The 27,305-nt window shown below is 40.5% G+C and overlaps 1 long non-coding RNA gene across 1 annotated transcript; it reads left to right on the forward strand.

Annotated features, from left to right (window-relative positions):
* The first annotated feature begins 13,181 nt into the window (after positions 1-13,181).
* LOC137283573 (uncharacterized) lies at positions 13,182-18,639 on the forward strand. The gene is made up of 3 exons (XR_010956863.1): positions 13,182-13,378; positions 15,877-15,992; positions 17,238-18,639. It is a non-coding gene; the product is annotated as an uncharacterized lncRNA (long non-coding RNA).
* Positions 18,640-27,305: the final 8,666 nt, after the last annotated feature.

Here is a 27,305-nt window from a genome sequence, read left to right on the forward strand (position 1 = left end):
AGCTGGGGACCTGAGGAAAAAATGTTATTTTGATGAAAAGACTAAAGAAAACGAGTGTTCTACCCATGTACTCTTAATTATCAGGAGCGTCTACAAATATCCAATAGTTCTCGACAATAATCAGATTCACTATAAACATTTCGGATACCTATTTCTTGCAGGTTGCTTAGAACAAAATTACTGTTTCTGTTTCAGGCACCTTGGGAGTCTGTTTTCGCCAAGTAACATATCTTAAGCAGACTTTGAATTTAGTTTGATGTGTTTTTCTTTTGGAAAGCAGTTGAGTGTGCTTTTTGTCTTATTAATGAGTAAACGTGTCAAGTTCTAATTGAAATTCCGTGTTTGTGTGAGGATTGGTATTTTAATTGGGTAAAGCTTGTTCGTTGTGCTGCTTCCAGAATGTGAAAAAGTCTACCTGAATATGAAAATAGGACACATCATTAGAGAAAACAGTTTCTTGATCACCAGAGCACTGGTGTAAACGCCATACCACCTCACATCGGACAGTCAGATTGATGGGTTAGTGGGTGAGCTTTATGCGTTTGTTAAAACATATTGAAACAATATAAAACATAAGGCAACATATTCATGTCGATTGTCCAACTTGGGTCTTTTGACGAATGGACGCTTTACTACTAGACTACACCACAAACCCTAACACTCAGTGAAGAACAGAAGTTGACAGTTTGATATAAATTTAATAACTGATGTCACAATGTATATAGGTATCTAACAGGAGTGGGTGGAAGTCGACTGGAGCGAGGACTGGGTTGGGGTTCATGTCGGTGTGAGGGTCCGAGTTCGACTCAACATATTGGTAGGCATTGCGACGCCTAGCAAAACCACGAGACGGATGAGATGGTGGTTGAAGTAGTTGAAGTTTCATGAAACCCACCCCACTCACTCACTCACTCAAAAACTTACCCACTCCATCAAAAAATACTTTACCCACTCCCTCAAAAACTCATTCACTCCCTCAAAACCTCACTCCTTCAAAACCTCACTCCTTCAAAAACTCACTCACTCACTCACTCACTCAATTTGTCCAGATGAAATCAGAGGAAAGTAACAGTTCCCAAACTCATGAAAATCGCATCAATTTCGGGCAAACTGCAATTATCCAAAAAAGAGTAGTTCATGGCACAAATAACAATTTGACGAAGTCCGGAAGTCAGAGCGACAGGACGCCGACAGGAGTAGATATAGGACACATATGTAACACGTGACGAAATGGCGGCCTAGCTGTAGCTCACCTACATTATAAACTGTCCAGTTTCGTTCACACGACCATGAAATATTAGCACTGTACTTCTCCCTCTGTATTTTTTACATTCGGAACACCATTAGGTAGGTTCTCAATGGCGTAATCCCAACTGACGGATTTCCGGGTGATGATAGACATACTTGGTAAATTGCCCTCTGTGTGTGGACGTAAACGCCTTCAACCTGCTAAACCAGTTTCCAGATTACTTAAACTACACTTAAACCGGTTTGCATAGATTGGGATTAAAACCCAACCATATCCAGATAATCCAGATGTCCGTCTTATAGGATGATGAAATCATTTAGCATTAAATACGTGAGACCTGATGCAGTTTGTAAACGCTTTGATATACTGATGAACTCGTCACTGCGTCTTGGCTCTCTGATTTATAGTTTAAGGCTAAACGTCTCTTTACATCATCCGTGTCGGAGACTGTCCAGGATATACGGTGTAAATAAATGGCAATGTGTAAATGGACATCAGTACATTCGTCACCACTAGTGGTGCAAAAAGGTCGTCACTCCTTTCTGTGTGTCGACTAGTGTAAGTTTTAGGGAAAAGGATTTGAACAGAACATTGTCAATGTTATGATTTTTGGCCATGGTGATTTTTGAATATGAAAAGTCAGCTGGCCGGACCAAAATTTAAGAGGCAAAACATGGTCATTCTTGGTGTCATTTTAGGCTCAGCATGGCTCTGTGTTCATAATATCCACCAATTGTTTACATATTCTTGAATGTTCTTGTGTGATATTTCAAAGTACACGAACTCTAAACCTTTAGGCACTCTTATAGTTTTTATTCATGCTAGACTTTAAGTGAGTGAGTGAGTGAGTTTGGTTTTACGCCGCCTTTAGCAATATTCCAGCGATATCACGGCGGGAGACACCAGAAAATGGGTCTCACACATTGTACCCATGTGGGGAATCGAACCCGGGTCTTCGGCGTCACGAGCGAACGTTTTAACCACTAGGCTACCCCACCACCCCCTAGACCTTAAATGCCCGACCCAAGAAAGTAAAGATATTCTTATGACGGTCGTACTTTTTTGTGAGTTAGTAGGACTTATTGTTAATGAAAACGTGCTGGTATGACCATTTCGGTGGATTTGAGTTGTTTGTGTTTCAGTTCAGTTTAGTTTCTGAAATGTTTGCACTGTTGACTGAAGCGTTTGATTTACCGTTAGTGAACTCTATTTTGGTCATAGACGTAACGAGTAATGAAGAGAAAGATTGCATATTGTTTGAATACACTCTGTCACGGCAATACAAGTTGGACATCAAACCTTCAAGCTTGGGATCCATGCATACTACGGCTACCGCCACCATTCCTTTCGCAGTTCATGTCAATATTATATTAAAATATTTTCTTCATATTTTTATTACACACAGAGGAATAAAATCATATTGGACATAAATCGATTTAAATAGAAGACACACATATCTACTGTTTTGGAATTGGTATGTTTAACAAATTAACATAGTTAATTAAGAATGAATTGCGTAGCCTGTCAAATCCTTAACACTAATAAATTCATGTCCGATGCACAATCTGATGCATGTGCTCAACGCAACATGATGCTCTGTATGCTTCACGATATCACGATGTTATGCACGAATTAAATACATGCCATTCATAGGTACCATGCGATGCAAACATTGTATATGGGTTACACATTGTCATCATACTATTCATTTTGAATATATGCCACCATTAGTCACCATGTGATGCACGCATGGAACATATGTCATACAATGGACACAGTGTGATACAAGCATTGAATATATGCCACATATGGCCATGGTCACCACTTCACTGACACTATAAACTATGCCAAATGTGGACACCATGTGATGCAAACGTTGAATATATGCCACATATGGCCATGGTCACCACTTCACTGACACTATAAACTATGCCAAATGTGGACACCATGTGATGCAAACGTTGAATATATGCCACATATGGCCATGGTCACCACTTCACTGACACTATAAACTATGCCAAATGTGGACACCATGTGATGCAAACGTTGAATATATGCCACATATGGCCATGGTCACCACTTCACTGACACTATAAACTATGCCAAATGTTGACACCATGTGATGCAAACGTTGAATATATGCCACATATGATCATGGTCACCACTTCACTGACACTATAAACTATGCCAAATGTGGACACCATGTGATGCAAACGTTGAATATATGCCACATATGGCCATGGTCACCACTTCACTGACACTATAAACTATGCCAAATGTGGACACCATGTGATGCAAACGTTGAATATATGCCACATATGATCATGGTCACCACTTCACTGACACTATAAACTATGCCAAATGTGGACACCATGTGATGCAAACGTTGAATATATGCCACATATGGCCATGGTCACCACTTCACTGACACTATAAACTATGCCAAATGTTGACACCATGTGATGCAAACGTTGAATATATGCCACATATGATCATGGTCACCACTTCACTGACACTATAAACTATGCCAAATGTGGACACCATGTGATGCAAACGTTGAATATATGCCACATATGGCCATGGTCACCACTTCACTGACACTATAAACTATGCCAAATGTGGACACCATGTGATGCAAACGTTGAATATATGCCACATATGATCATGGTCACCACTTCACTGACACTATAAACTATGCCAAATGTGGACACCATGTGATGCAAACGTTGAATATATGCCACATATGGCCATGGTCACCACTTCACTGACACTATAAACTATGCCAAATGTTGACACCATGTGATGCAAACGTTGAATATATGCCACATATGATCATGGTCACCACTTCACTGACACTATAAACTATGCCAAATGTGGACACCATGTGATGCAAACGTTGAATATATGCCACATATGGCCATGGTCACCACTTCACTGACACTATAAACTATGCCAAATGTGGACACCATGTGATGCAAACGTTGAATATATGCCACATATGGCCATGGTCACCACTTCACTGACACTATAAACTATGCCAAATGTGGACACCATGTGATGCAAACGTTGAATATATGCCACATATGATCATGGTCACCATTTCATTGACACTAAACTATGCCACATGTTGACACCATGTGATGGAAACGTCGAATATATGCCACATGTGGTTACCATTTGATAAACTATGCCACATGTAGACACCATGTGATGCAAACGTTGAATATATGCCACTTACGGCCATGGTCATCATTTCATGTATGCCACGTGTAGTCACCATTAGATTGACACGATAACCTATACCACACATAGACATCATGTGACACAAACGTTGAATAAACACCACATGCAATCGCCACTTGATGCACATATACTACAGTCATGTTTACTGCACTCGATGCACACGATGCACATGTGCCACTAGAGTGATTCACATAATATACCACACTGAGATGCCACATGATTCATCCCCCTTTTTCCGTTGTCATAACAAACTTGAACTTCCACTCTCTCGCTATCCCAGACGCGCAGGCCTATATAGCGCACCAGATATACTGCATCTACATCCTAATACTCACGTCTCGGCAGTCAGGTTCGATCGGACTATGACATGTAGACACGAGATAAGCAAGATGCAGTGCAGGGGACCTGGTTCACCCGTGGGTAACCTGTACGTATTCACGCCACTGATAAGTAGTTCGGTGTAAGTCTGTCATGTTTATTTACATCTATGATGGATCAACGGGATGAAATACCCACTCGCTCATAACCAGTATTTCTGTGTTAGACATCACACGGAAGTAGATTGCAACAGAATGCGTCATGATCGATGCATCAATCGATCACTACAATGTCAGATACTTTGGTGTTAGGTACAAATGTGGGGTCGTTATATTTCTTGTTTTTTAAATGATTTCCTGACTCTGTTCTGCGATTACGTGGATATATTGTTTGAAATGTTATCTCGACAATGTAGACCATCGGTTACTTCGAATTCAAACATGAACATGTATAGAGACAGTGGGGTAGCCTTGTTGTTAAAACACTCGTTGGTCAAGTCGAAGACCCGGGTTCGACTCCCCACATCTGTTCAATGTGCAAAGCCCATTTCTTGTGTCCCCCATCCTGATATTGCTAGAATATTGATAAAAACGGCGCCAACCTCACTCACTTTGACATTGTTGGACGACGTACGAAAGAATAATATCATGTCTTCCACATGACGTGGATGTTTTACAATGCTTTTCTTTCAAGGCATTGTTTTGTTTGACGACAAATGAAGCTAATGTTATTAAATAGTAGCTGTATTATCAGTTTGCCAAGCTAAACATATATTTCAAGCTCTAAACATCCGTCAGCTGTTTCGTAAATACACGATTCTTATGTGATTGTATGGCGCATCAATGGGGAATACTGTCGCATGTGACGGGCGCGTGGCCCCTTCCGGGATATACATAATATATAGCTTAACAACTGAGTCCGAGGTTAGCTTCGGTTCACTTTGATTGTAGGGTTATGATTATCATTGAACGAAATCGGCATTGTATTCTACGTCGTGACATGAGTCATCTCAACTACACATAGTTCAAAGACGTTCAAGATCACACTGACATGGTTTGACCAACTTAATCATTGTATTCTACGTCGTGACATGAGTCATCTCAACTACACATAGTTCAAAGACGTTCAAGATCACACTGACATGGTTTGACCAACTTAATCATTGTATTTTACGTCGTGACATGAGTCATCTCAACTACACATAGTTCAAAGACGTTCAAGATCACACTGACATGGTTTGACCAACTTAATCATTGTATTCTACGTCGTGACATGAGTCATCTCAACTACACATAGTTCAAAGACGTTCAAGATCACACTGACATGGTTTGACCAACTTAATCATTGTATTCTACGTCGTGACATGAGTCATCTCAACTACACATAGTTCAAAGACGTTCAAGATCACACTGACATGGTTTGACCAACTTAATCATTGTATTCTACGTCGTGACATGAGTCATCTCAACTACACATAGTTCAAAGACGTTCAAGATCACACTGACATGGTTTGACCAACTTAATCATTGTATTCTACGTCGTGACATGAGTCATCTCAACTACACATAGTTCAAAGACGTTCAAGATCACACTGACATGGTTTGACCAACTTAATCATTGTATTCTACGTCGTGACATGAGTCATCTCAACTACACATAGTTCAAAGACGTTCAAGATCACACTGACATGGTTTGACCAACTTAATCATTGTATTCTACGTCGTGACATGAGTCATCTCAACTACACATAGTTCAAAGACGTTCAAGATCACACTGACATGGTTTGACCAACTTAATCATTGTATTCTACGTCGTGACATGAGTCATCTCAACTACACATAGTTCAAAGACGTTCAAGATCACACTGACATGGTTTGACCAACTTAATCATTGTATTCTACGTCGTGACATGAGTCATCTCAACTACACATAGTTCAAAGACGTTCAAGATCACACTGACATGGTTTGACCAACTTAATCATTGTATTCTACGTCGTGACATGAGGCATCTCAACTACACATAGTTCAAAGACGTTCAAGATCACACTGACATGGTTTGACCAACTTAATCATTGTATTCTACGTCGTGACATGAGTCATCTCAACTACACATAGTTCAAAGACGTTCAAGATCACACTGACATGGTTTGACCAACTTAATCATTGTATTCCACGTCGTGACATGAGTCATCTCAACTACACATAGTTCAAAGACGTTCAAGATCACACTGACATGGTTTGACCAACTTAATCATTGTATTCCACGTCGTGACATGAGTCATCTCAACTACACATAGTTCAAAGACGTTCAAGATCACACTGACATGGTTTGACCAACTTAATCATTGTATTCTACGTCGTGACATGAGTCATCTCAACTACACATAGTTCAAAGACGTTCAAGATCACACTGACATGGTTTGACCAACTTAATCATTGTATTCTACGTCGTGACATGAGTCATCTCAACTACACATAGTTCAAAGACGTTCAAGATCACACTGACATGGTTTGACCAACTTAATCATTGTATTCTACGTCGTGACATGAGTCATCTCAACTACACATAGTTCAAAGACGTTCAAGATCACACTGACATGGTTTGACCAACTTAATCATTGTATTTTACGTCGTGACATGAGTCATCTCAACTACACATAGTTCAAAGACGTTCAAGATCACACTGACATGGTTTGACCAACTTAATCATTGTATTCTACGTCGTGACATGAGTCATCTCAACTACACATAGTTCAAAGACGTTCAAGATCACACTGACATGGTTTGACCAACTTAATCATTGTATTCTACGTCGTGACATGAGTCATCTCAACTACACATAGTTCAAAGACGTTCAAGATCACACTGACATGGTTTGACCAACTTAATCATTGTATTCTACGTCGTGACATGAGTCATCTCAACTACACATAGTTCAAAGACGTTCAAGATCACACTGACATGGTTTGACCAACTTAATCATTGTATTCTACGTCGTGACATGAGTCATCTCAACTACACATAGTTCAAAGACGTTCAAGATCACACTGACATGGTTTGACCAACTTAATCATTGTATTCTACGTCGTGACATGAGTCATCTCAACTACACATAGTTCAAAGACGTTCAAGATCACACTGACATGGTTTGACCAACTTAATCATTGTATTCTACGTCGTGACATGAGTCATCTCAACTACACATAGTTCAAAGACGTTCAAGATCACACTGACATGGTTTGACCAACTTAATCATTGTATTCTACGTCGTGACATGAGGCATCTCAACTACACATAGTTCAAAGACGTTCAAGATCACACTGACATGGTTTGACCAACTTAATCATTGTATTCTACGTCGTGACATGAGGCATCTCAACTACACATAGTTCAAAGACGTTCAAGATCACACTGACATGGTTTGACCAACTTAATCATTGTATTCTACGTCGTGACATGAGGCATCTCAACTACACATAGTTCAAAGACGTTCAAGATCACACTGACATGGTTTGACCAACTTAATCATTGTATTCTACGTCGTGACATGAGTCATCTCAACTACACATAGTTCAAAGACGTTCAAGATCACACTGACATGGTTTGACCAACTTAATCATTGTATTCCACGTCGTGACATGAGTCATCTCAACTACACATAGTTCAAAGACGTTCAAGATCACACTGACATGGTTTGACCAACTTAATCATTGTATTCCACGTCGTGACATGAGTCATCTCAACTACACATAGTTCAAAGACGTTCAAGATCACACTGACATGGTTTGACCAACTTAATCATTGTATTCTACGTCGTGACATGAGTCATCTCAACTACACATAGTTCAAAGACGTTCAAGATCACACTGACATGATTTGACAAAACTTAATCATTGTATTCCACGTCGTGACATGAGTCATCTCAACTACACATAGTTCAAAGACGTTCAAGATCACACTGACATGGTTTGACCAACTTAATCATTGTATTCTACGTCGTGACATGAGTCATCTCAACTACACATAGTTCAAAGACGTTCAAGATCACACTGACATGGTTTGACCAACTTAATCATTGTATTCTACGTCGTGACATGAGTCATCTCAACTACACATAGTTCAAAGACGTTCAAGATCACACTGACATGGTTTGACCAACTTAATCATTGTATTCTACGTCGTGACATGAGTCATCTCAACTACACATAGTTCAAAGACGTTCAAGATCACACTGACATGGTTTGACCAACTTAATCATTGTATTCTACGTCGTGACATGAGTCATCTCAACTACACATAGTTCAAAGACGTTCAAGATCACACTGACATGGTTTGACCAACTTAATCATTGTATTCTACGTCGTGACATGAGGCATCTCAACTACACATAGTTCAAAGACGTTCAAGATCACACTGACATGGTTTGACCAACTTAATCATTGTATTCCACGTCGTGACATGAGTCATCTCAACTACACATAGTTCAAAGACGTTCAAGATCACACTGACATGGTTTGACCAACTTAATCATTGTATTCTACGTCGTGACATGAGTCATCTCAACTACACATAGTTCAAAGACGTTCAAGATCACACTGACATGGTTTGACCAACTTAATCATTCTGCAGTCAAAGCATTTTAATGTTTTGTAAAAAGTTGCTGTCCAGTTGGTTTGGTTTTTGATCCATACTTTGTAATATCAAAGAACTAAGGCCTCTGACTTCAAGTTCAACCACACACACACACACACACACACAGAGAGAGAGAGAGAGAGAGAGAGAGAGAGAGAGAGAGAGAGAGAGAGAGAGAGAGAGAGAGAGTAGTCTGCCTATATTTGTATCCAATGTCTTTCTCACCATCGTCGCTTTTATGACAACTGTTTAGGACCAGTGTGCTTATTGGAAAGATCTTATATGCCCACAATGTTTCTCTCCATGTCCGATTATATGCCCACTGTTTATACATGATCTCCTTATGATCGCCCATGTGAGCTGTTTCTGTCCAATCAAATTGGTCCTATGTATTATTAGATGCTAGTGCTATTTTCTATCCACCCCTTCTCCCTGTCCGTCGATTAATTAACTGATTCCATCGCACCAGCGTCATAAGCATGTGCTATTTGTGTCGTTTTCTGTTCACCATTTGCCCAAATCCTTCCCTCAATCGTCTGAAAATCCACTTTTGGGATGCCGAGGTGCCCTTCCTACTTGTTATTCTTAACTGAAAGGTCATCCATCATCAAGCAAATAAACGTATCATGAAATAGGAAACTTTAATAGTTTCAACGTACAACCATAATTCCGAAGTCCCTTGGCGTCATCTCTGGTAGGTTCATCGCTATGTCTTCACAATTGATAACCTTTATGCTATCCCTAATCCTGTTCACCATCACAACCCCTTGTGGAATTAAACTCGGGGTTAATTACAACACCTATAGACAGAGTGTGGACTGTTAAATAAGTAGAATACTAACCCGGAGACTGGACTACAGGACAGAAACGAAGAGCAATGGTCCCCCTTGAGCAAGAAACACGATACCAGTGGCTCTGAGAAACACGTGGTATTAGTGCTTGGTTCAAGTACGTCAGGGGTTTAGTGAACTCTTAAGGTTTTGATGTGTTTCTCTTGGTATGTCGTAAAGACCAAGGGAGATTTAATGTCGAGAGGGAAGTGACCCATGATGAACATTCAAAGGGTACTAAAACAGAACTAAAATTTTAACAAAACTACCTTCTGTTTTGTAATAACAGATTCTATCAGTTTGCGGGCACAAATTTACTTGCGATGGCATTTAGTACTCTCTCGAGAGAATGTTAGATATATGGAAAAACTACCTAAGCCATAATAACTCACATAACATGACTTGAGGCATGAACCCAGACCTAATCAGTTATGAGCAAACACACCAACAAGTATGCTACCACATTTGTTGGTGGTTAATATAACATCAGAATCATCCAAGGGTCATTTTACGAAAAAAATGTGTTGACGCTGATCAAGTTTAATGTCGAAATGACATCCAATATGGTACTTGTGATGTTTACCTTAACAACAATCACTGAAATATCTTCCTCGAACGAGGATGCATTTTGACGTGAGGTTTCCCTTCAGATTTTGAGCATGTATCAGTGTATCTCTGTTTAAGTTGGACAAGATTGGTTGTTTTCTGAAAGCGGCGGTGCATGCACGTTTCAGCTGAGACTAGATAACTTGAAACCTGCACACTTCGTGTCTGGGGCAATCATGTAGGAAGCCAGTTTGTATTTACAGCTCAGGTACACCCAAACGCATGTCTCTGTCTTTAAGAGTTCATATCGAATGATGTGCAAGTGTAAACAGTTCACGTCAAAAACGCACGTGCGGGTCATTCGTGGGGAACACTTACTGCATGTATGATACAACCATCCCTTGTGAGTGCGCAATGCATCAGTGCGGGGGGTCCGACTCGTTTCACAGCCAGCCCCACCCCTCTAACACAAATAGAGAAGGGGTGGCCCAGTCGTTAAGTCGTCGCAGAGCTGTAATGCAGACTTAATACCTGAAGATATGCCAGAAACATGATAGTGGGTTCGAATCCCAATCCTGTCCCATTGTGGTTTCAAGGTTTGTTGGCAGCATATCCTTGAGCAGACTTCACAAAGGTAGTAAACGGTAAGGCCTGCATTACCTCGAGTTTGCCTTTTACATTGTCTTGACACACCGTCTTGACACACCGCAATGGTGATCAAAGGGGTATTGAGGATCGGTGGAGTACACTAGCGATTAAAGCGTTTGCTCGTCACGCAGCAGAAGCCGAGTTCGTGTCCCCACATGGGTACCAGGTGTGATGCCAGTCTTTGATATTTTTTATACTCACTCACTCTGATTGGCGTTGACCTTAATCCCTTCCACCATCAGCAACGAATGTATCACGTGTACACACTGGCGCGGAATCTGCCGAGCTTATCTGTACAGAGTTGTAGCTCCTGTACAATGTCGACAGAACACACACTACACGGAAGAACAGATGAAAACCACCCTTGGGTAATATCAGAGATCCTGTAACAGTTTTTTCAAAGCTTCTTAAAGGAAGAATGAATTACAGGCAGTATAAGCAGTATTATAACACAAAATGATGTCTACGTTCTCCCAAACAATTGTTTGTTTGTTTGTTTGTCTGAGGTCGTTGCATTTAACAACATTCAACAGAATGGTCTGTAGATATTCGAATGTATACCAGACAATCCAGTGGCTGACATCAATTTCTTAAGAACAATCTTAATATTCACTCAGGTCCAGGAGGTCCGAGTATACAAATCCAGCTGAATATGAATGGTGATAACGTTAACCGATAATCATGTTATTCTAAAATGTCAAAATGTATTTCTGCTCATATGTGAAAATACATTTGACTTGTCATTTTAACTTGCCCTTTTACTTAAACAACGAGAGTTCCTGAGTTCTGGGTTTACTCGAAAATACATCGAGTTGTCCATAGTTCGAAAAAGAGATGTGTCGATTGGGTCGTCTAGCAAAGATTCTTCCTTGAACACACTATTGTAAACTAAAACGATGAACTGTCGTGAAGGACTGTACAAAACGGTAACAACTTAGACATACAAGGTAACGGTATAGTTTGTTCATGCATTGCTTCGCACACTCTCCCTTCTGTTAAACTGTGTTTACAACGATGCTACAACAAATATTGTTTAATGCAATTTCAGACAGTCAGAACAAAGGCTAGTTTGATAAGAGATCGTGTTGGAACATGGAGAGTCGAACTTTACATTAGTTCATTTTAAACAAACACAAATGATACGAACTTCACAACAATAACCTTGTGTCTGTACGACGGTGAGGGCTCACTGTCAGCGATCAAACTGCTGCCACACAGAATGTGAGAACACTAACTCTACTGTGTCCCAGTCAAAGTCGGTTTCATACATGATTTAAAGTTTAAAAGGAGGCACACTTTATTTCAAGCACCCTTATGAAACGATTGAAAGTTTCAGTATGAGTTTCCGAGACCCGACACTTAAAAGAAAGTAGAGCGTCCTTTAAAGGCTCATTAGGTCAGTAGCACAAATGTTTCAAACTGTGGTCCTTTAATCAGCGTCTTTTATCTTCGTCCGGTCAGTTTTCGTCTATCTCAAATGTATAAACAAATGGTCAGCCCAAACACAGCATAGCCACGCAAAGCTGGAAGGGGAGAACTCATCTTGAGAAATTTTCACATCGCATGATGCAACGCGACATTGAACGTGCCTCTCGCCATGGTGCTGCTGTAAAACCATGACGTCATATCTCAAGCCGTACCTCGCCGGTACGCTCTACTAGAAGCTGATTGGTTGACAGCAAATCCCGGGCCATCCCATCTCAACGCGTGTTTTCTTCGTTCGCGCCTACTCCGGTGAGGATTTCCCTTTGCCACTGTATATAAAGGCAGTAAACCGACATGCTTGTCAGTGTTCCTTGAAAGCTTGTTTGAGACACTTTCTAAACCTATTGTGATAAAGCATAGCAGAGACTTCGGACTTACTGCAGATTTGAAGATCTTTGAAGGATTACAAAAGAAGTTTATATTTTGTGTGAGTATGCATTCACTGTTTATTTCTTTTATTTATATATTTTAATTAATATCTCCTAAGTATTATTTTATTTTAAAATAATATTTTTATTTTGTGAAGTGACGTAGATAAGATAGCATTCATCAGGTGTTTTAAATTAAATATTTTTGTAAAATGTGAGGATATACTATTTTGTATTTAATTAATTTATTTCACGTTTTCAAATGACAGCACGGGTCAATAAGGTGAAAAGTTTCCAAGTTAGTCTACAGAAAGCAGGGATTTGATTGACAAGTAATCATTAAGCCGACTAGTCAAAACCATTTCCTTTTTATCAATTCGATGGTTTGTTTTCAACGTCAAGGAGATCTGATCTGACAGATTTGCAAAACACGCTTCTCGGTCGTATTGATAAAGTAATCTCTTTAATACTCCAGTTTGTAAAATATCGTCAATTTATCTAATTGCCCTGACGAGTCTATAATAGTTAATATCGACATTTCTGTATGACCTACTACGTGATATGGTTATCGGTGGATTTAATGCCTATGCTACGTGCTGGGCCGTGGATAGCGCTGTTTAACTTTGCAGTGACTTTGAAGTTACCGCAGACGTACATGCGGAAAAATATCGAACTAGTAATTTTGACGCCTCGTTTGTTTGCTGAACTTTGGAGTTTCACTCTGAGCTTAGACAGTAATATATTTCGTTCTTCCAATTCAACAATATAACACGCCTCTTTAAGAAACGTGATTGACATTTGATCTTGTCTATTTCACTCCATGTGGTGCTTACGCTATGTCTGAATCTGATAGATGTGAAGTGCATTCGTCTATATCACCGGTAGTCATGTCAATATCAGAAATAGGTGACATTTATTACAGTGGGTGGTACATTAAATGCAGGTGCTTTGGTTTCCGAGTATATTTGGAGAAACTGTATACATGCACAGAATAGATTTGGAAAGCGGCTTAGCTTGAAGCGGCTTCAACTCACAGACAAGCGAGTGAATGAGTAGAGTAATGCTACCTAACGTTTGGCGGAACGGGGAAATGCAGAGAAGTTTATTTCAGAGGTTGTACTTTCACGGCGGCGCGATGTAACTCGAAGGCTAAGTGAAACAAACTGATGATTGACAGTAAGTGCATGGTGGCTACTGCTCGCGCGCAGTCTGTCATTGTCCGGTTTCATGGGATGTTTCAGTAGAGGGATATGGGTGGGTAATTATGATCTATCGTTTTTCTGTTACTGATGCTCTTTCTAATGGGTTTCGGTTATTAAAATGTCTGTTCAAGCGATAGACACGTTTATTGAACCCTTCATTTCAGTTTCTGACAGACATTTAAGACAGGAGATTAAAATGTGCAACGTTAACAGGAACATAGATTGATATAGGTAGTGTAAGTTGGTTAACTTAGCGACAGTGATATGCCGCACGCCTCGTGCATCAGCTGTCCACACCGCGCGCCCGACCTGCAAGCCGAGTGCATTTCAATCAGAGTGATATCGACATGCAACCGACACCACTGTATGAAACAGTTTAAACAGCAGTGCGCAATTAGGTTTTGTAAAGTCATATCTGTGAACTAAGAAAACAGTTTAAATAAGTCACGAAGTCACGTTTTGAAGAGCTTCCCCGTTTCTAGGTCATTATCAAGGAAATATTGACCTTGTGGTTGAGACGTTTCAGGCCTCAGAGTGGAAACGACATGCGACGTGCTAATTTCAAAAGAACAGGCAAAAAATGAAATGTTTTGTTTTCCGTATGCGACTCAGAAGTGCTTTAAGCATTCAATGACATGCGTGGAACATGCTGTAAAATAATCATGATAAATAGTCGGAGGGACGTGTGTCAGTATGATTCAGGGACCCGCTTTTTAATGTCACTATTATATTACACGTTTTGTCGAGAACGGTTCCTGAACAAGCAATTATGAACGATAACTCAGCCGAGACAAACAAAAGGACAAAAGTAGAAAAAGAAATTCTGTCATTGAAACATTTGCAACAGATGTTCGTCGTGCCGACGACACAGAACGGACAAACGTAGACTGAATGTGGCGTGATTATTGGGGACCGTGGTAGACTGTGCAACGTGGCTCAACTCCAATTTAAAAAATGCAAACTGCCTAAAAGAATAGCTTTCTCTCTCCAAAAAAGCCCAATATCTAGGGTATCAGTTCCTTTGCATGTTTTCCTTTAGAGGCATGTCGTTTTACAAATCGCAGCACGCATGCCATTTGAGAGTCAAGTTGGTGTTCTGTAGTTCGTGTGCCTTTACCCTTTAGAACCCTGTCAGTGATACAAAAGTGTGTCAGGGTGTCTATTTTCTATATATGTTTCCGAGAACTCTTATCAGCAGTTCAGATTGTAACAGTTTATGTGGAATATCTACTGTTTGCATGTGTGAGGTAAAACGTAGTTCGACCGGAGTTGTCAATCGAATTGAAACTTTGTGGATGATGCAACACTTATGTTGAATACTGTCCGTCACTAATGTGTTAAATCTCTCTCCACAGGCACAGTTTGAGTCTACACACGAAGCAGTAAAGATGTTCTGGCCATCACCCGAAGAGAACGTAAACGTAAACAGTGGCGCCAAAACGCACAACATGTTCCAAGCATCAATGTTTGGGTAGGTACCTCTTGTTTTCTTTGGCTTTTTAACAAACGCATCTATGCCGCCATGTTACAGCCTGTGGCCATGTGTCTGGAACAAAATTCAGAAGTGTTATTGATTATTCGAATATATTTTCAGGAGTCGTATGAAGCAATATTTTGAGCATAATGTTTTTCTTTCTAAATATTTGGGTAATTAATATGACAAGGAGGACTGTCGGCAAAGAATATGAGTGTTACAATATATGCATCACGCAACTGCCATTTGAAGCCTACGTTATGATAAGAGATATTGCTCCATATGGTAAATTGTGGCAGTTCATGCGCGGACGTCGTAGAAGACAATTATCCCGACCAATCAGAAATGGTTATACGACAAGCTATAGATTGAACATTCAAGTAGGTATGATTAATATGGTCCAGACATCCCGCTGTTTGTGATAAGATACGAACGGGGAGAGAATTTCGATGTGGTTAAGCTGTTTACACTTAGGGATTAAACAGATCACTTAATGTGAAAGGTATGACCGTGGTACAACTATGACATTTTCGGTGACTCGTGATTGTAACATGTCACCATTAAAAAAATATGGTAGGTGCTTTGTGACTATAAACAAAACATAATAAGCAGACTGTCTGGTTCGTTGTCTATGAGGCCAATATGTGTGAACAGGTCCAGCTTATGGATCAATGCGTGTGATAATATACATGTCGCCCGAACACACATGCTGTATAAACAGCCATTTAACTCATATTAAATGTAGGTCAAATATGACAAGCCGCTGACATATTTATGAAACATGCCCATGTAGGCAATGAGGTCCATCACGTACTAGTTTCAGTAAGGAAGGTGTACTGGTATACGGTAGTGCATGTTGTAGTCGGAGGTATTTGGGTCAGTTTTGTTTGCATATTAGTCAAGTTCTTTTCTGAAAGCGTCCTCGGTGCGCGTAACCATGACATTGTACTGCGGTTTAGTTTCAAGGGGTGAATGTACAAAGCCGTATGATATATACATGCCACGTGTACAGTAGCTTCCGTCCAGACATCCATGTCAGTTTGATGTGCATTTCTGCCAGGAAACGGAATATCTATCACGCAGGAGAGGAAACACATGCTTGTCTTCTTTTCACAAGTCACGAGTAATCGCTTCTGGCGATGTTCGGGCGTCTGGTAGTATAAGCGGACATATTCCATGTCAGTTATTTTGCAAAATGTTCTCTATATAAATATACTTATATTTTTATCATTTTTTGTTCAGAATGAAACCAGTCATCCCAGACCTGTCAGTCTCTGTTGATGATGCTCAAAAAGCCCAACTGGTCTGTGCAGTCGCAGCCGTCACGTCACACTTCGTCCATCAATTTGTCAAGATGGCTGTAAATTTAAACCAATCGGGAGTCGCCTTACAGAAGCTTGCCTGCCAGCCAATGACATCGGAGATAGCATTATGGAAGCACCATGAAAGTGTTGGATAGACATACCTCCTTGTTACGAGATTTCTATGATATTCGTCAATATCTCTGTTGAAAAACTGAAGACTGTGTTCATCCTACTATACATACAGAAGTCAGAATAATCAGTGACGACCAAGGTGGACAGGGACTGGCCAATGTCCGCGATCATTTACTTCGTAAAGTCATCTATTTATTCCGAGTCTGGGAGATGACCAACGTCAGCGTGAGTGACAGTTGTTGATAGCATCGATCCACGAAGACTGTTCCCATTGCAATGGGGAACTAATCATGTTCATTTCACATTTGTCAATATTTGTGGTGCTATAGCTGAACTTTAAACTCTGAACTCATTTCATGGCATTACGACTGAGGAGGGCCCTTGCAGATATCGTTGTTCAACGTGTGATTAGAATATGGTTCTAAAATAACACCAGCTACTTATTAAGTTCAATTTCACTCTGCTGACCAAATAGTGTTGTCAGTTTCAGCAAAGTTTCTGTGATATTTGATATGTTTTACTTGTGCATGTCGTGTATTGCTGTCGTATGGATAAACGAGGTTTCCCTATATGAAAATTAATCATCTTATGGAAAATGGATCTGGAAATGAATCAGTATTAGAAATGAATTACCCTTTAGAAAATTTGCCATGTTATTAATCTAAAAAATTGATAAGGTAAATCATCCTCGTTCATCCATATTCGTACAGTCTGATCGGTTACAAGGATTAGATACATTTTTCTTGTCCGAAAACTCGTTTATCCGGATAGGAGGAAACTCAATAGTGCGGCGTTTGTGTATACATGTTTGAAACAGATCAGTTTAGATAACTGTTCGGTTGAGAAAGCAATATCATGGATCAAAACATTTGTTTCGTTTGTGAGAACATTTGACACAGTGTCATTAACAAAGACATAAACCAAAATGTAAATGTATTCTGGTGTTAATTTCATGAAATCCACAGATCTGATATTTACACGTCTTTTTGTCTCGTTGAACAAATCTTTGATGTTTTGTCAGAGTTGACTGTCATAATAGCCACATGTCTCCAGTACATATTATTTAAGACGGCATTGTTCATTTCATTTGGTGTTTCGTCCCATCATGTCAAGGTTATTTATGTATATAAAATAGCATCCTCATAAAGGTCACTCTAGAACGTTCATTCTATTTGTAGAAAATGTTTTCAATAAACACATAAATGACACTCTTATGTTTTGGACTTTTTTTGTTACTTTTCCGTGTATGTCTTTCGTCACAAATATACGTGTTCCAGCAGTGCCTGGTGCTTGGTGCAAATGAACACTGGACAAGTAACAACACAAACGCTTCGTTACTCCGGGATATGTTCCCTGTTCAGACTGACTCGACGTGTTGTCAGTGTGCACGTGACATAGAGCCTCGTTCACCCTATGGCTCACTACATGACTTTCTAAGGAAATCAAATCACTAGGGGTAGCCCAGTGGTTAAAGCGTTCGATCGTCACGTCGAAGACCCAGTTTCGATTCCCTACATGGGAACAATCAGTGAAGCTAATTCTGGTGCCCCCTGTCGTGATATAGGCTGGGAAATTGCTAAACGTGGCCTTAATCTAAACTTGCTCATGCACTCGCTCACTGGATGAATCTACAACACCATTCACGCCTATTCAAGACATACGACTCCATCCGGAGATATATGTATTTTGATATAAACCCTGGATCCAATCTCCAGGCTGATTCGTTTATATATCTGAAACAGTATACCCCTTGTTACTTGGCTGGAAATCAACAATATATTTTTCTATCGAAAAAAGCCAACACCCTTTGCGTACAAACCTTTGACACATGTAATCGGAAAACCATTATAAATGACATAGTAGCTGGAAATAGGGTTTCCTTATCAGAAGTGTTCACGGCTTTTGTTTGGTGACGGACGTAACAAGTGTGGTGTAGTGGTGATATCGTCGCTAGGGACAGTAATGGAAAATCAGGGTTACTTCAAGGGAAAACTACTTTTCATCCTCACCGGTCACAATAGGAAGCTGTGATAGTGAATCGGTACTTGTAAAGGAACTGAAAGGAGGTAATTATGACGTTCTTGATGAGTATGGTGCAGTTCTAATTGTTTTCTTGGTGTATTATAATATGTCCAAAGGAACAGAATAAATAGAATAGATAATCATATTTTCCCTTAATTTCTTAAAATCATATTTTCCCTTAATTTCTTAAAATCATATTTTCCCTTAATTTCTTAATTTCCTTCTTAGCTTCATCATTCGTATCAATCTTGTAAAGCCAACATACCCTAATTGTTTGAATGGTATATACTACACCACATGACACATACGTGGCTACAATGTGTAAAGAGCACTTCCTGCGTCACCCCGTGATATTGCTAAAATATTGCTAACGTCGCCATAACGCCTTACACACACACACACACACACACACACACACACACACTCTCTCTCTCTCTCTCTCTCTCTCTCTCTCTCTCTCTCTCTCTCTCTCTCTCTCTCTCTCTCTCTCTCTCTCTCTCTCTCTCTCTCTCTCTCTCTCTCTCTCTCTCTGAAATATCCTATAAACCGTTGGTATAGTAACAATATGAGCGAAACTGAACAAAACCACCTATGACCTTTAACCACTAGCTGCGAACCCAGCATAATTCACTATTTGTGGTCGAGGATTTTGGTAGACTAACTTAGTCTCTGAATGTGCATAAATCTGAATCAAATAACCCCTTTTAGACTGAAACCGAGCCCGAGTGAGACAGAAGCTTCTGTACCTGGAGAAATAAAGATTTGGTGCATCTTGTGCTTTAGCATTGCTTGAAGGGGTGTGCGACAGATAGGACTTTGACATAAGAGACACGTTATCTGTATCTGTAAGAACTAGCGACTGCCGTTCGCTGACATTTCCCGTACTGAGGGAGAGGTCTTGTCACTTTTATTTGTTTGTTGTTTTCATACTGCCATTCATATAGCGCAGGCTGTCTTGCGTCTTCAGCAGACTTAGCATGTACAATTAGAGTTGTGAAGAGGAGCAAAACTAGGTACCGTCCTTGCACGTTTTATCTAGAACGTGTAACAAACATTTATTCCTTAATGAAATCTTGGCTTTTTGAGTGTATCACGAATCAGTCGTCATCGGCCTCTTAACAGATAACGTCATAACAAACGTCATCAACGTGATACGTGTTTGTCACTCCGGTGTACGTAAGGAAGGCAGGGTGCGAATTGTCGCACCAAGCAGCTCAGTGAAGTGTAACACAAATTTACGTAAATCCTTGTTCCAGTCTGGTCAGTCTAAACAGGCCAACAGACAGCACCAATATCATCCGTATTAGCCCTTTGCTATCCCAAGCTGATCCCTTCACCTTGACCTTTCAACTTCACCTTGACCTTCCATCTTCATACTGTTTCACCTTCACCTTCACCTTCAACCTTCATTCAATTTCACCTTCACCCTAACCTTCACCTTCAACCTTCATGCAATGTCACCTTCACCTTGTGTTGTCGTCGACAAAAGGACAACAAGGCAAGCGAGGAACAAGCACGGTGACTGTTTTCCTGAAAACGAAGTTTATGTTACCAACATTACTGATCTGTCTGTTTTGATTGTTGTATAAGCAGGACTTCCTCAAACATGAACAGGTTCTCGGCACAGTGTAAGGTTGGAACCAGAACGAGTCGCACCAACACAGCAAACGAAACAGACAAAAGGTGCAAAAGGTTGCGATAGTGTTATATTCTAATCTCAATAAGCATAAACGTGCACGATTACATTCTGGGTCCAACTGTGCTGAAATATATTTTCCAAATATTATCTCATTTTCAAGATTAAAGTAAACGGATATTTTAAGATTATAAGCATGTGCCAGGAACATCTTTTTAGTAAAACTGTGTAATTTCACAACCATAATTATCTTAAATATAGCACAGTAAAACAGACATGTCTTAAAGCTGTGGGTGGGCGCCAACGCCGACTTAGACTGAAAGCAGGATTCAGTGAGTATTTAGCATTAGCTATATAGAACTACTCGCTAGGTAGGTATCTGAACTCTTCATATACAGGATCACTGTCCTACGCTGGACATCAAGTGGTTGCATCACATTTGTGTGAATTTTCAATCGACATTCTCTCACGCCATAATACCATGACTGTATTGATAGTTGGAAACAATTACTTGTTTTTGTGGCTCGGCAATCTTCTCTATCCTTTCTAATCAAGTGAATGAAGGTAATAGTTCATTAGGTTTGTGTAAGTTTATTATGCAAGAGACTACCGCCCTTCGTATGTCAGTTAGGTTTTCTTTAAATGCATTCTAGCCAGTGCATCAAGACATTTGGGCATTGGGGTAGACTTGTGGTTAAAATTTCGCTTGGCACGCAGAAGATCCGGGTTCGATTCCCCACAAGGGTACAATATGTTACCGGAATAATGGTAAAAGTGGCGTAAAGCTAAATTCTCTCCCCAATACAGAGATTCAGAGAATGACTCCTGTACAAATAAGTCATAATCATCAAATGAGAATAACAGCTCATGATCTGTCAGGATTTTCTCTCTTAGACCAGGGTTCGATTCCCCTTACAGGTACGATGTATCGCATATTGTATAGCATACTGACTCCAAGCCGACCAGTCCTTGCCCTGTCCATTAATGCCGGACGCCGTGCAGGGGCAAACAAGCATATTTTAATGCCTTATGGTATGAGTAGGCCGCTGTCCGGGCGGGCACCCTAACCACGACATCACGAAGGCGGTTAGAGTGAGTGAGTGAGTTTAACGTCGCGTTAAACAGTAGTCTGGATGTATCACGGCATGGGACCACGAGAGGGTGACTCCAGTGCGCATATATTGGTTTGTCAAACTTGAATGCTAAATTTGAATCTGTAGTCCGAAAGAAAAGCGATGAGCTCAGGAAGTTCCAGAAATATGATATCCCTCATCAGGCGACATATACTCAGTTTATAACCCTCGTGTCAGTAGCCCATATATCACAAATATTTTTAGAGTCTACTGACAGAAAAGTACCCACTCAAATTGCTTTTACCCTTGTCGGAGCTATATATAAACAAGAACGTTACTTAATTTGTTCTTTGTATGACCTTGAGGAAGGTTTATGAATACGCGCTCACAATAAATATCCTGCAGGCCGGTGTTATCCAGATAACAGAACATACCTGGTCGGTGAATAGTGCAGCTGATTAAGATATGGGTTTCAAAGAGACTTTGGTACTGAGGTTCGTCTGAACCTGATGTCAGTCACGTCTAAAATGTTGAGCAAACTGTTACTGTTGTGTCTGGTGTTTTATTAAATCCGGACTCAAAAGTACATACCTATATGTCAGAGTTTTGGAATTAATCAAGGGGCAATCCAGTGATTGACGTCCTGAACATCTATCTCGTAACTGGTTACCATGCATCAGCCTCGTGAACCAGCCTTACGCCTCTAGCCGCCCATCTGTCACCACGTGCGAGCACGCGTTGTTCGTGGGATTGTAACCTTTAGGATGTCTTGTATGGCTGTGTGTAGCAACGATTCATCTGCTCGTTAGGGCGATACTGACGAGCCAGACATCATTGACGTCTAGGAATCAAGAGGATATCGACTGCAAATATATACACACCGACAGATAAAGAATTTTATTCCATGCCAAGCCTAGCAATATTCTAGGCACATACAAAATCGAGAGGTGTCCTAGCCCACCCACCCACCAACCACTAGCCCACCCCTCGCCAAAAGATGGGATTCATCAGGTTCAAGGTCACACTCTGAGGCCACCCGATCAACATTTCGATGGCTTGTTCAGCATCGGTGATTCTGCTCGAAGCCCGACATGGACAATCAAACGGAAATTAGCAAAAGCGTATTAGTATTAGTACCTCCACTTTCTAATTAGTTAACACTAGGGGGCGAGATATTTATGAATGCCATTGCTGTATGACACATTCCGAACAACTCGTTCATCAAGTCATAGATGATCTATCCAAGTGCCGTTGATATTGAAAGACACACGGCATCGCAAATGATTCACCGTTCAGCAAACGAAAAAGAAAATTTTGATATAATACCATGTTTGGATTGTACCCGAGCATTTCGAGGCGATGACATATTTAGCACCTTAAACAGAAGTGATACTATCTGCATGAGTGTATTAATCAGAGCCACTGGTGTCCCTACAAACGTTGCCAGATTTCGACGTATGACTTAATAAAGTCACGAGTTACCTTGTTCTGACTCATTGGGGAAAGGTCCATGACACACTAAACCCCACACGCTGTGATAATGGAAATCTCGACAAAGTACCTGAAAAGGAGCACGTACGGCACAATTCGACCCCTATTGTGCTATATATGTCAAACTGATGACGTATCGAAATTCTATTAGTTGTCTAAATGCATCTCCGCGCATGTTCCGTGTCGTTTCTGTAAGCCCTTGACGGCTGGTACTAAGTCAGGTGTCGATATAATAAATATGTCAGATGCAGTGTCGTTAGGAACAGTGTGCAGGTGGATTAAATTTTACATTTGTGTTTGGAATTTTTCATTGCTTGCTTCTATTTTTTGTTTTATTGCAACTTAAATATGCTGTGACTTACATTTCACCAGTGTATCCCCGAGGGATGGGCATTGCCAATATTTTCGCATTGCGATATATTGCTATGTGTGTTGGTGTATTGCAATATTACTAGCGAGGGGGCAAGAACTAGCCCAGAAACGTTGTGAAAAATTAATCAAGAAGTTGTTATCCATAAGATTTGTCTTGTATTACTGTATGCCTTTGAAGAATCTCGTATTGCAGTATGTATTGCGTTATGTTGTGAAGGTGTTTAAACAAATGGCTTATGTTAATGTATTCCCGTTTCCTTTCTTTTGAAACAATGCCGCTGGTCACTTTCAGGATTCAGATGTAATTGTACACGAGATCAATAATTGTAAACGTTTCCATACTGAAGACTCCACTTTACAGTTTGGAACTCGAGAAAAAGCATTCTGCACCGGCGTCCGCCATTTTGGTTTGTTTGTCCCTACAACGAGTGCCTGTACTAATCTATCATTCATTTATATGCTTTGAATGTCATGCCTAAGCAATTATATTACCCTGTTTCTCAGTGATCAAACGAAATCGCGAATTTGGTGTACAATAGAGAGAGGACGCCACCACACCAAGTAGCCACGACGATAACTGAACAGTGTAAAATCTCGACTGTAGACTGAAATGTCTTTCGAACAATATTATAGCAGCACTGAGACCAAACGCATTACAAGTTATTAGCGGATGTATCTTTACTCAGCAGCGAAGGGGTACCAGGTAGGAAGGAGAGGATAACGCTTTCCATCATCCCACAGACAGACTCAGATGTATAAGCCGATGTATGCGCATTCTAGAGAACATGGAACAAGTGGTGTAGTCCTTTGATAATACCAACATAGCTCAGTATGTATCCATTCATTCTAATATTAATCATATTAAACAAAACATATCTAAAAGATATCAACATATCAAAGATACATTTTTATATGGACAAGATATTACGCATATTGGCACGTTTAAAGAAATATAAACTCTTCAGTTAACAGAGTCCTTGTTCAAAAGAAAATATAAACTGAAGATGAAAATAGCTGTTTATCACAACAACATGCTTAACTGTATAAATACATCACACATGAATAGCGCAGTTGAACTGCATTTAATACGCATATACAGGAGGTGGAATGCAGTCAGCTGTTATCTCGGGTAACCGGCATGTGCAGAAATATTCAGGGCTTCAGTCCTTGTGTCCGATGTCGCAGTGCTCCAGCCGATGACCCTGACCTGAAGAGTGCCGCAATTCGCTGTACAGTTGCGTCCTTTGGACACCAGCATCATATGCTTGTTGCTTCGAATCACTGTTCGCCTGGATTACGTTACCGAGTGTATTCGCACCGTATCCGTGTTATGGGGTGGTAAAATGTTTCGACTACGGGCAGTTTTCATATATTAAGCCGACATGTGAGATGAATGGTAGATTGTTCTCGGCGATCTTCAACCCATCGTCTTATTTATGGGAATCGGAGGGGTAGCCTAGTGGGCAAGGCATTCGCTCTTCACGACGAAAACCAAGATTCGATTCTCCACATGGGTGCACTGTTTGAAACCCATGTTTGGTGTTTTACTCCGTGATGCTAGGCGATACTGCTAAAGGGGGCGTAAAACCATACTCACTCGCTCTAACCTATGACCTGATCGACGCTTTGCTTTAGTATGAATCATTTGTATTGTCAGTATAGCACAAAGCCGTGTGTATGGATCATACACGTTGGGTAGCCTAGTCGTTACAGCGGTCGCTCGTCACTGCGGAAGTCCAGGTTCGACTTCCAGCACAGGTACAAGGTAATCGACTGATATAGCTGGAATGTTGGGCTAAACTTAAACCCCACTTACTCACTCACTCACGTACATACCCATCGATTCGTTCAATCACATACATACACACCGACTCATTCACTCACATACATACACACCGACTCATTCACTCACGGCATACCCACCGATTCATTCACTCACATACATACCCACCGACTCATTCACTCACATACATGCCCATCGACTCATTCACTGACACACATTTACATTCACCTTCGGGAGGTGGGGTAGCCAAGTGGCTACTCATCACGCCGAAGTCCCGGGTTCGATTCCCCACATGAGCACTATGTGTGCAGCTCATCTCTAGTGTCCCCCGCCGTGATATGGCTGGAATATTGCTATAAGCGGCGTAAAACCTAACTCACTCACTCACTCCATTCACCTCCCCACCCATTTACTCACAAACATCTTTCTCATAAAAGCCACTGAACAGCTATAAATCTCAAAGATATTTTTCTCCGGCTACTCACGTGAAGGTAAGAAAAAAGAACAACCCCTGGTACAAGTGGACACAATAGAGCCGTCAAGTAGCACGATTCGTGTCAACCTATATATACCCACGCTGTCCACCATGATTTTGAACTTGCCAATTACACCTAAATTACCACTATATATATACTTATATATATATATTCATGCTTTCCATTTCATAACACTAAAAAAAGCAAGAATAAAAATAACCACCTGCCAGTTTATTCGTACATCTGCCATACATGTACCCGTCAAACCGTCGCCAAACCTGGTTGAAAAGCGCACTCAATATCTATAACAACACGAAACACACGACTCCAGCTAGTGCTTCTCGTGACAACGGTCAAGGTATATTTAATGGTACACGCATCGCATGCATGTTGCAACGGGACAGGGCGTGATCTTACATAGGCAGATTTCTTTTAACCTACTCTTTAAATACCCAGCAATGAAACATGGATCATGGCAACTGTAGGCAACTGAAAATAAACAATAACTGTTTTGATGATTCTTATCACCGGCATACCCCTCTGCTATGTCTGGACTGCAAGTGGTCACCGCCCAGTGTCATACAATAACTGCGTTGTATTCATAACTCGTTGATTTGTGCTAAGCAATAACGTTAACTAAAACCAAACTTACATACGTCTGTGTTCGGAACCGAAGAAATAGTCAAAATTTATACTTAAATATAACATACTAAGTGTTTGCCTCTTTTCACTGAGAGGTGGTGAGGTAGCCTAGAGCTTCAAGCGTTCGCTCGCCACGCCGAAGATCCGGGTTCGATTTATTCACATGGGTACAATATGTGTTGCCTACATCTGGTGTCCACGATGTGATGTAGCTGGAATATTGCTAAAAGCGTAGTAAAATTAAACTCGCGCTCGACTTCGCTCGTTTTTCACTGAAGTGAAGTACATAATTCTACTGACAATCGTACCAAGATTAATGGTATTTGACTGCATGTCTTGTTCAATATTTGATATTTGATGAAAGGGAATCAGATAAGAA

This window comes from Haliotis asinina, chromosome 5, assembly GCF_037392515.1.
Source record: "Haliotis asinina isolate JCU_RB_2024 chromosome 5, JCU_Hal_asi_v2, whole genome shotgun sequence".
Lineage (NCBI taxonomy): Eukaryota > Metazoa > Mollusca > Gastropoda > Lepetellida > Haliotidae > Haliotis > Haliotis asinina.